The sequence below is a fragment of the Typopeltis vanoorti genome, chromosome 17 (genome assembly GCF_054136105.1).
Source record: "Typopeltis vanoorti isolate ZY-2024b chromosome 17, IOZ_Tvanoo_1.0, whole genome shotgun sequence".
Classification (NCBI taxonomy): Eukaryota; Metazoa; Arthropoda; class Arachnida; order Uropygi; family Thelyphonidae; genus Typopeltis; species Typopeltis vanoorti.
Window position 1 is genome coordinate 36,510,717 of NC_143565.1, and position 12,107 is coordinate 36,522,823.

General features: G+C 35.5%; 1 protein-coding gene across 1 annotated transcript in view; it reads right to left on the reverse strand.

Moving 5' to 3' along the window:
- The window catches only part of LOC150097295 (2-oxoglutarate and iron-dependent oxygenase domain-containing protein 3-like), an 85,475-nt gene that overhangs the window by 36,656 nt on the left and 36,712 nt on the right, over positions 1 to 12,107 (reverse strand). The window lies entirely within an intron of this gene.

The following is a 12,107-nucleotide window of genomic DNA, read 5'->3' on the forward strand; positions in this document are numbered from 1 at the left end:
TATGATTTGTTTATTACACTCTTCAGTAAATATCAGTTACAACTAAGAATGACTCTTATCTGGCACATAAAGGGAATGAATGCACTTAACCTGAAAACCTGCAATCTACAAATAGCAGGTTTTCAGGTTAAGTGCATAACTCCCATAGCCTAACTTTTCCAAAAGTTAGGCTATGGGAGTCCCTTTAGAAAACAGAAAGGCAGATCTGTTTTTTTTTGTTTGTTTGTTTTTTTCTCTATTTATGAATATCTTACACATTAAATTAAACCAAAAGCACTGACTTGATGGATAAGTACTAGATAATCAAGGATGACCTATAATCTACTATGCATGGTAGTTTTGCCATTCTCATACACTTTCCTGTAACATATGAACTGGTATCTCATTCAACCCCACAGAAATTGATTCGCTTTCTGAATAACTCAAATTTGTCTAACTCTATTCTCATCTTTATCTCTGTCATCCATCTTCACCATTTGTATCATCTTCACCCAGATGATACAAATTTGTAAAGTGATCACTCAGTAATTCGGCAATTTCTTCTGCTTCTATACCTCCTTATCATTAGTGTTTGTTAAAGTTATCCTTCCATATCATTCTTCCTTTTGCCAGTCATGTAGCAAAAGAACTCTTTGGGCTGCTCAGAAATCTAATTTTGCTTTCCACACCATGCCCTAACATGCAATGTACTCTGCACTGCTTAAGAGCCTGCTGACCCCTTATCTTATATATCCCCATAACATTTTCTTCTTTTGTAGCTACTGCTTAATGATGGTACACATTGCTTTATCTTCCACCTGATTTTTCCTCATAACTCTGGGGTATGTAAATTTGATACTGCTTCCTTAAACAGACCTTAATTTCCCGTGTGGAAATTATCAAAGGATATATGTGGAACTACAAAGAAGATTCTTGTGTCAAGCTCTGCTCCACTCTGCCTTCTGAGTTTTGACCTAAATATCATCTTTGTAGTTCTACATATATCCCCTTCTTAATTGAAAATTCCACATACCTATATTATGGCTTGGTTATAGACATCTGATGATATCACCAGAATCCTGGATAATTTCCATTACATGCTGTTTCAGGTCATTATAGCTCAATAGCTACATAAATCCCATTTCCTTTCCTCCAATGTATATCCTCATAGCTGAAGTCCTTCATAATAATTTACTCATCCTCTGAGCTAATTTGCAGATGCATGTCACCCAGATCACCTTTCGTTTCTCTGGCCTATAGTAACATTTGTCTTATTGACTTTAATCTTACAACAAATAGCCTCATAAACACTGCCTTCCTGACAAACTTCTACTTTTAGTGTTGCATTTATTCTGCTATCATTAGCAAAACCCCCTCTCCTAGTTCTATTCTATCCTCCCTGAACAATAACCCTTATATTCTATCTAAGCAAAACACTTATTAAAAAATTCAATTAAGTCATACTAATGACCATAATTTTTGTAAACTTCAAGAAAACCAAGACCAAAATCTCTTCACCTTTTTATTGATACTTCTGGCATTAATATATATGCATTGCAATAGACCCACGAGAGGGATCATGAAAAGACTTCCTTGAATTTTTTAATAAGTGTCTTGTTCAGATTTGAGACCTGAGAAAATACATTTAACGTTTTATTTCTATAATATTTCTCAATTTCACATTCACTCACCTCACGGGAGCCTATACACATGCTTACCTGCATCCTCTGAAACAGATTTAGTTTTCATTTTGCACAAAATATTCTAAGGCTATTGAAAAAACTTAGAAATGGAGGAAAGAGTATTGTAAAAGGAATCAAATATGATAAAGGTGACATGAAAATTGAAGATAAGGACATCCTAGGTGTCTGGAGTAATTACTTCAAAAGACTTAAATAAAACAACCAGTGACAGAACCATAGTAGAAAATTTTCAAGAGAAGTGCAAACAGGAATACATATCAATACTTGAGGTAGAAAATGTTGTCAAAAACTTGAAATGTGAAAATGCTGCTGGAGTAGATAAAATTATTATTATTATTGTTTTCTGAAACCTCCAGGAGGTCAAGGGCTCATCGAGGGATGCTATAAATCACCCAAACCAGTTCACATACCTTCCCTTAAATTCATTCGCACTAAATACATTCACTATCTCTCTAAAGGCAAACTATTCCACTCGCTCATTGCTCTATTCAAGGAAAAACCCAGTTCTTATCCCTTTCTTGACTGCAAATAAACTTAACTTTCACCATGGATACCCCCGTGTTTTCTTCCCACCTTCCATATAAAATAAAATTTCAGACGATATATAGCTTGGAGTGGTTATAGAACTAAAAAGGAATTATTGAGTTTGTTTGTTTCAAATGCCAGAAGTATCAGAAATAAGGGAGATAAAATAGTTTCACTGATTGAGTTTATTTGCCCCAAAATCATTGGAATAAGTGAAACATGGTTGAATGAAGATGATGTACTAAGGGAACAGAAAATGGAAGAATACAGTATTTTTCTCGAGGATAGAAAGAACAAGAAGGGGGGGGGGTGCTGATGATGATAGCAGGGGAATTATGTCTGTCCACATAAGGCAGACATGAAAGAGGGAAATAGCGGAAATGGTTATGAGGCAGTGTGGTGTAACATGGAGGTTGACAGGAAAACATTTAGTTGAATGTGGAGGATGGTGATGAAGAAATGTAAAAACAACCTGGATTACTGAACAAAGGAAGGGTGATTTGGTGTGTGTTATTATGGGTAATTTTATGATGGTATAAAATGATGGAATTTTATGATGGAATGAAGAGATAGCATTTGGGAATAAGTAAAGTGTTGAGAGTTGGTATCTCAGGTAGAACATAAAGTAGGACAAGGGAGGATCAAGAGTTTTAGATCAGATCACGAAATGATCACCTAGGTTGTGGCTAGCCATATGCAGACTTCTGTGAGGAAAGGATATATGTGGAAGTACAAGGCTTAGGAGACAGCTTGAAGCTATAGCATGGAATGAGAAGTTAAGTGGGTAAGAAAATAAACTTTGCTTGGGAACTGACAAAGAAATACATAACAGCATCAATGAGTGAATATATTTGAAAGGTCAAAAGGCTGATTAAGGTAGATGAAAAATGGAGGAATGAGGGGCTTAAGCATGAAAGCTGAAAGAAGAAGCCAGTTTGGAAGCAGTACAAGATGAATAATGGCAATAATCAGTTACATGAAGAGCATAAAGAACAAGCCAGGAGAGTGTTGGATTCTGATAATATAGGGTGACTAGTCTATATAACAGAAAACAAGATTTGTATCTTAAAAGGACATTCCCACATAATAAATATAAAATACATTTAGTTACTAGTGTATGGAACAAGAGGAATCCAAGAGAAAAAGCAAAAGAAAGTAAATGCACAAACTGGAATAGCAGGTGTGGAAACTATGTAAGATCTCATGGAGAAAATATAAGATCTGATTCCTCCACCAAAGGAACTTATGTTAAAAATTTTTCTTTAAAGAAAAATTTTTCAAAGGAAGAGTAAGCCTTTGTTCATCATCATCATCATCAAATTCCTGCCATGTACCCTCAAGGGGTGTACAGGATATGACAGTACTACATTAAAAAATTACATCATTACTAACTTCCTATCTACAATTTTCCTCCAAATCAGTCTGTTACTTGTCAAGACTCCAACATTATCAGATCTTATATTTCTATCATCTAAGGCACTTTGTACCGTATCAATCCACCTATATCTTGGTCTTCCTCTGGGTCGTTTTCCTGCCAACCTGGCAGAGAACACTTGTTTTGCCAATCTTTCCTCTCCCATTCTATTTAAGTGACCATACCATCTGAGATTAGCTCTGCTAACGCATTCCTGGATGCTGACAATGTCAAGTTCTTTCCTAATATCCTCATTTTTAATATGATATTGCCATTGATGCCATCTGTTCACGCCTCTAATCTTTCTCAGGACTCTCATATCTGCGGTCTCTAGTCTTTGGTCAAGTGTTTTACTTCTGACCCAGCTCTCAGATCCATAAGTTAAAATTGGTTTGAACACAGTCTTGTATATAGCTAATTTAGTGTTCCGACTAATTTCTTTCTTATTCCATATGAATTTATTCAATTGACTTCCCACGATACCAGCTTTGCTGATTCTGTTGTCTATTTCTATATTTAGTTTACCATCTTCAGTAAAAATTGTGCCTAAGTAGCTAAAATGTTTTACTTGTTCCACAGGTTCTCCATTCACAACACAGTTGACATTTTCAATGATTCTGCCTATTTTCATTGTCTTTGTCTTTTTATTGCTGACCTTCATACCATATCTATTACAACAGCTATTCAATTTAGTCAGAGAATCTTGCAGACTTGTAGCGGATTTATTTAGAAGTATAACATCATCCGCATAAAGCAAAGAGCTGACATTAACATCTCCAATTTTGATATCAGGTTTAATACCACATTCCTTCATAATGTGATCCATATAGATAATGAATAACAGAGGGGATAATGTACATCCTTGTCTCACACCAGATTTAACATTAAACCATCTTCCTGTACTTCCTTCAATTCTAACTGCTGACTCACAACTCAAATAAAGACTAAGTATTGCTTGATATAATGCCCCATTGACACCATATAACTGCATCGTATTGAATAGCTTCTCTCTTGGCACCTTGTCATATGCCTTTTCCAAATCGACAAAACTTAAATACAGATCTTTGTTATATTCCCATGATTTCTCCACTATTTGTCGTAAAGTGAAGATCTGATCCTGACAGCCTCTATTTGGCCTGAATCCAGCTTGTTCTTCACCAAGCTTTTCTTCCACAATTCTTCTCAACCGTTTCTCAAGTATACTTGCATAGATCTTGCCAGGAACATTCAGTAGGGAAATACCTCTGTAATTCTCACATTCAGTTTTATTTCCCTTTTTATATATAGGTACTACGAGAGCTCTACTCCAATCATCGGGAATTCGTCCCTCTGTCCAGGCTTTCTGAACTATGCAGTGCAGCCACTGTAAGACTCTTATACCACCATACTTCAGCATTTCTGGTCGAATATCATCTACTCCTGCTGCCTTTCCACATTTCAAGCCTTTGATGGCTTTTTCTACTTCAAGTATGGATATGTATTCCTGACTGCATGCCTGGTCAGTGTTGTTTACCACTGTGCTGTCATCACTGCTTGTTTCATTTAGAAGTTTTTCAAAGTAATTACTCCATACTTCAAGGATATCTTTTTCTCCCGTTTTCATTTCACCTTTATCATCTCTAATTCCTTTTACAGCACTCTTTCCTCCATTCCTAAGCTTCTTCAACAACCTCCAGAATATTTTGCCACCTTCTTGATATTTATTTTCTATATTCTTGCCAAAGTCCTCCCATGACTTTTGTTTAGCTAGTTTTACACACTGTTTAGCTTTCTTACATTTGTCTCTGTATTCTGTAAGAGTAAAAGCTGACTTATTTGCCAGGAACTTTTGATATGCTTTCTTCTTTTCCTTCACTGCCTCTTTAACTTCCTGTGTCCACCAGGGAGTTCTGATTTTTTTATCCTTGCACACAACCTCACCACATGCCTCTCTGGCAGAATCAATCAATGTTTCCTTCAGAGTTTGCCACTGAATCTCCAAGGTTTGATTCCTGTTCTCAAACTCTTTCATTTTCTTTTCAATAATATTTCTGTATTTTAGTCTACAGTTCACATCTGAGAGCTGCTCAACTTTTATTTGCTTTAAAACTTTCTTACTTTTCAATATGAAATTCAATTTTATCCTGCTCAAGACTAAATAGTGATCACTTTCAATTTCCAATCCTCTGTACACTCTGGTGTCCTGCACCAGGGAGAAAACATCACTATCAACAATAACATAGTCAATGAGACTTTTCTTATTCCTAGCCTCTTCTCTCCATGTGAATTTGTGCACATTTTTATGTTGGAACATGGTGTTAGTAATAACCAGTCCATGTCCTAAGCAGAAATCCAACAGATATTTGCCATTATTATTAGCTTTGCTCTTTTCTCCAAATTTTCCCCAAATATTTTTGTATGTCTCACAATCATTTCCTACTCTAATATTTAGATCCCCAACAAGGACCAACTTTTCCTTTTTCATTGTGTCAGTTGCTTTTTCTAAAGCCTCAAAAAATTCCTCCACTTCTACCTTAGTAGAACCTTCTGTGGGACCATAGGCACAAATAAGTCTCATTGTCCAGTTCCCCATTCTCATATTTGCCCACATTACTCTACTTGAGACTGACTGCCATTCAAGAAGATTAGCCTCGTATTTTGTGTTGAATACTATGGCTACCCCTTCTTTTCCTTGATTGTCATTGCCTGAATATAACATTTTGTATTTATTGCTCAGAAAGATCTCACCAGTTTTGGTCTTTTTTGTTTCAGTCACCCCTATTATGTCGATCTGGTACTTATCTAATTCCTCAGCTAGCTCCATTTCTTTGCCATTCAGGCTTCTTACGTTGATAGTACCGATCTTTAACTCTGGTGATGTTGAGTTGGGGTTTGTTTTCAGATTTGTTCCAGTAGCTGACTTTTCGCTGTTCGCCCTGGTTCCCTGGCGAAAACAACGGGGGCCTTGTTTAACCGGGCGACGCCCCAGCCGGCATGAAATTTTGTCATGTTGTACCATCATTTTTTATTTTGGTTTAACCAATAAGAATACAATTTGGTCGGCTAAATCCCAAATTGCCAGCCCATCCTCGTTCGTTCAGTATCAAAGTAGATACCCAACAGGGTGCACCACGAGAAGGTGAGGATTGGACATTAGGTCAGAAGCCCTGGTCGGTTCTCCGCATTCCTTTAAAGGCTATGTGGAGGTCTCCTCTCAGTTATACAGCTTTGACCCTTAAGCACCCTGTAAGCCTTTGTTGGATTCTGATAATATAGAGATTAAAGTAATTATTATTTGGTTCAGAATCCAACATGATCTTCCATCACAAAGGCTAAACTTGTAAATATTATTTAATGTAAACAACTTATTTTACAAATTAATATTCATATAACTACCTTAATTTTGTCTAATATTTAATTATTTAATCAAGATATATGTATTAATAATGAAAAGACTGTATTAAATATTATTAAGCTAATTTAATTATTACTATGTTAATATTATAAGAACTTGTATTTGATAATTTAACTGCACATTGTTTGAAATGTAAATATTCTCTATTTATTCCTGTTTGTAAAGTTTAACATTATGTAATAGCTCAATTTTATTATATTTTGTTTTGTTGTCATGGAAACGTATGTAAGTGAGCGAGCACGTTTTGGAACACCACGTGAGGTTTATTGAAAAGAGTTTTAGAAAGAATTCATGAGAAGAATTTAGGCGGGAAGAATGGATATAAAAAGGGAAGAACGTGGAAATTAAGCATTAGAGATTTATAAGAGAGAGATTGGCATTAGGTTGGAATCGGAGCATTCAGGAATCACAGTGCGATAATAGCGAGTCGGCAAGTCACTCAAGCAGCTCAATAAAGTCTACTAGTCGAGAGGCAGTTAGCTAATAAGTTGTAGAATAACAATTATAGCTACGGAAAACAGCTGGGTGACTAGTAAATAGACTAGCAATACTTGAGTTGAGATTTAATTTCAGGGCCGACCCTTCAAGGACACACAGAAACTTGAAGCATAGCACGAAGTAACTAGAGAATAATTAGAGGCAACAAAGTTGAGTTTAATGATAGCGGTGTTAAGAATTATGGTACCTAAAGGATTAAATTGATGTCGAAGGAGTAGGGAACTGTGCATATTAAACTTCAAGTTAAGGAATTATTGTGTGTTACTTTAGTACAAGAGTTGTTAGTAGAACACTGAATTAGTTAAGTGATGTCAAATGTAGTGCAAGCGGTTTCATCTGTGCAAGAACGTTTGATTGTGTGTATTGTGACCGTTAATTAATCCAGTTATTTCTAAGAAGATTTTTTTTTAAATGACTGCCATTAATTGATTAAAGTGTATACAGTTACAAAAAGTGTTCGCACATAAGTATATGAAGAAGGAAAATTGTCGGTAAGAATATTCCAACCATTAATATTCCTATGCAGAGATATGAGTGTGTTTCTTCCTAGAATTTCCTTATATTAACAGTAACTATTGAGGAAGTTAGCTAAAGTGTATATTTAAAAGTGTTTGTTTGTGAAGAGGTATTACTGCAATTTTTGTTTTTGTTGTATTTGGAACTTAAGGAACTGTGAGAAGACTGTATTATAGAGATAACAGATTACCATTGTATGAGTTGAATGATTGAATTTATCTGAGGAGTTAAAATGTTTGTGATATTTTAATTACTGATTTGAAGTTAAATGTAAAATTTGTGATTTTAAAATTAAATGTTTGTTTTTGTTAATCAAAAATTGTATTTTGCCTGAATATCTTTTACTGAACCATTCATAAAATATTCGAACCAAAGCGGGTAAGTTAAGTAAATCAAATATACTCGGGCCAGTATATATAATAACAACATATTAAGGAGAGATAGTTGAGAGTTGGTTTATCTTCAATTCTTGAACTAATTCAGATATAAAGTGGCGCAGTCTTTAAATATAAATTTTCTTTATATTTGAATTAGAAATCAACTTTCAACTTATCAATTAGTTAAGAACATCGTAACAGTAATTATGTCGGATCCAAAGTATAGATTAAGACGAAGTAGGATCCAACAAGATCAACTCAGTTAGCAAGGACAACAAAAGTGCAGTACGCATATGAATTGATGAATAAGGTGAAGAAAAACCTAGAGAGTTTTTTAGATATATAGCAAGCAGAGGGAAAAATGAATGGATTGATTGGTTCAAGTATACACTGTGGTTGGTCGGTGAATTTAGGGCTAACATAAAATTGGCGATTCTTGTCTGTTTTATTGCATTTTTCCCTTAGAAAATTTGTGTTTTATAGTATATTAGTGTAGATTTTAGTGTTTTATAACATATTTTTATTCAGATATTTCAATAATAAGTTTAAAATGGCACCAAAAACGTACAAGAAACATTATGCTAAGAAGAGCACTGCAGGCAAGAACAAGAAGGCTAGACCAGCTAATGAGGTTATCGGAGATATGGAGGAGGTTAATGAAAATGAATTGACCTCCAAAATAGCAAAATTAAAGCAGATCATCAGAGAGACAATGTGGGAATTACAAAAAGTCAAGAGGAATTTAAATGAACATAGGGAGAAAAAGAAAATTAAGCAGCAAAATAAGAAACAACAAAACACAGAAACAGGCAAGTCAAGAAGTAACAAAAATCAGGTAAGTAACATCGTCTGTAAAAAGAAGGATGTTATTTGGTATGATGACTATAATAAAACATGCTATTGATGAGCAAGTTATAACTTCGAGTTTTCCCAGAACGAAAATTAAGAATATAAAGGAAGCAATTCAAAAACAGAAAAGAAAAGTAAATGAGATTGTGGTGGTAGTAGGTACTAATGACTTAATTGGCAATAAGTTCAGAATGAGAGAGGACATGAAAGGGTTGTTGGAAGAGGCAAGAGTGAAGAGCGAGAGAGTGAAAATCATCAATATTTTACCTCGATATGATAAAAATGAATTAAGAATTGCTGTGATGGCAAAATTAGATGCGTGGGCTGTGTAGAAGGAATGGATGCGTGGAGTGAGTTTGAGGGGAAGATTGGATTTGTATAAGAGAGACAGCCTAAACCTGAATGTGGTTGGTATCAGGAGTCTAGAAAAACTAATAACTGGTATGAGATTTTTAACACAGAAAGTCAAGGGAACTAAATTATAAAGGGAGGAATGATGAGAATGCGAGTGTAAGAGCAACAATGTTATATAGCTGCGTTAATGACAGGAATGAGCTTTATCAAGGAAATGTTGACAAGGAAAGAATGATTTAGACTGTGTTCGTCCAGTTCAGACCCATCAAAAATGTGCAAAGATGTCTACATGTATAAGGCATTAGAGAAGAATGGAGATCTGCAATTTGTCCAACTATGTCATGCAGAATGCAGACAAGAGTATACAAAAGAAGATGCAGGTAGATTATTATGTCTGTACACAAATGCTAGGAGTATTAGAAACAAAGGGGTAGAGTTTGTTGCATTAGTCAATATGCTGAGACCTCAGATTGTAGGCATTAGTAAGACCTGGCTATCAGAATCAGACATACTAACTGGTACCGAGTGTGTAAAAGTACAGTATTTTTAGGAATACTTAACCAGCGTTGCAGCTACCACAACATGATTATTTTATGTGTAATTTAAACTAATACAAAATACAGTTTGATCAACTAATTCCCATACTGATGTTCTATCCTCTTTTATACAGTATTTTGCGTTTTATACCTAGTTCGCTGAAAGTGTGAGGATTTTACTGCTTGAAAGCAGTAAAATCCTCACACTTTCAGCGAACTAGGTATGTGTTTTTAACATGTGTATCTTAAATATACACAAACATTAAATTATACTGGTGTCAAAATTCTATGGATGAACACCATTTCTGAGGATTAAAACTTCAAATTCAAACAAATCAGTTTGTGGAAATTTCAATAACTGATGATTTGAGTAGAAAGTGGGTATACACTCAGGATATAAGACAAAAGGCTGCGCTAAGCAAATTGTGTTTAAAGGAAGCTCTTATCGTGAAGGAATAAAGTTGCAAACTTGGATGTCTTGTAATGTTCCAAAGACATCATCTAGATGATTTCACCTAGGGAAGAATTATTGCAAAGTTCGAAGAGGATGGCAGAATTACTGAAATTTCCAGAGAGTTTGTTGTATTCAAGCTCTGGGCAGCATTTCAAACAACCCATGGAATGTGCTCCAGACATTTGCTAAGAGGTGGCCATTTCTCTACCATGGAGCATGAAGACAGATTTTTTGATTATAATAGCACAACATAATTGATGCACCGTGGCAGGTCAGTTTGCAAGTCCTCTCCATTCAAGCAAAGGTATGCAGATATCTTGACAAACTGTGGCAAGATGTCTGTGACAAGTAGGTCTTTATGCCCAAAGGCATATAGTCCACATCCCTTTATCCATAGTTCATCATAGAGCACATTTTCAGTGGCATTGTATCCATAAAAAATGAACAAGATACCAATGGGCTAATGTACTCTTTACACATAAGACATTTTAGTCTTTCCTCCGATTCTAGATGATGCCTGATGCTCTTGAAAGGAACAGATATGGTGGTGCTAAGGTAACAGTGTAGGGAGGCATTATGCTTAATGGATGCACAGAGCTACAAGTGCTGGAAAAAGGGACTATGATTGCTGAACGATATTGCAATGAAGTTCTTCAACATCATGTTGAATTGGTCTGTGGTTCTGTAGGAGAATTCATTTTTATGGATGGCCCACCAAATCGTACACGAGCAATGAAGATACTTATAGAGACAGAAAACATTAATTGAATCAAGTGGCCAGCATGCTCCCCAAATCTCAACCCCCATAGAACACGTTTCAGATGCAATAGGGAGATGCACTGCTGCTCGAAATTCCCCTCCAGAAAGCAAACTAGTCCTATCCATGCTCTGAAGGAGGAGCAGGCCAGTTTGTCTCAAGAATTCCTGAATCACATGGTGCTAAGCATGGTACAACATTGTGTGAGCTGCATCACAGTTCAGGGTGAACATACTGAAATATCTCTCCTCACAGTTTCTCTAAGCATTGTAAGTTAATTCCTTAACTATGTCCTTAGGAAATTTGTAACTTTTTGTACAAAATTTATAACATCGTGTGTGTGTGTGTGTGTGTGTGTGTGTGTGTGTGTGTGTGTGTGTGTGTGTGTGTGTGTGTGTGTGTGTGTGTGTGTGTAACATAGTTTATTAGTAAGCTGGCAATAAATTTATGCCCACGTTTGGCTGTAGTCATGAAAATTTTCTCATCAGGTAAAAATATAGTTCAGAGTAAAGAAATTTGTAGTGAAAAAGACAGACAAATTACTTGACTGGGAACAAGGAGAATGTACGATTGGATACCATGATGTTGTTGAAAAGGATAGTGTGGGTGCAAGTACTGATCATTATAACTCTGCACTTGCATATTGAAGGTTAGCTTTTGGACACCTGTGTATAATACTAATTTTGGCTAGACTAAATTACAATCAAGTAATTTTAGCAAAGTAAATTTACTTTGCTAAAAACTAGTGTTG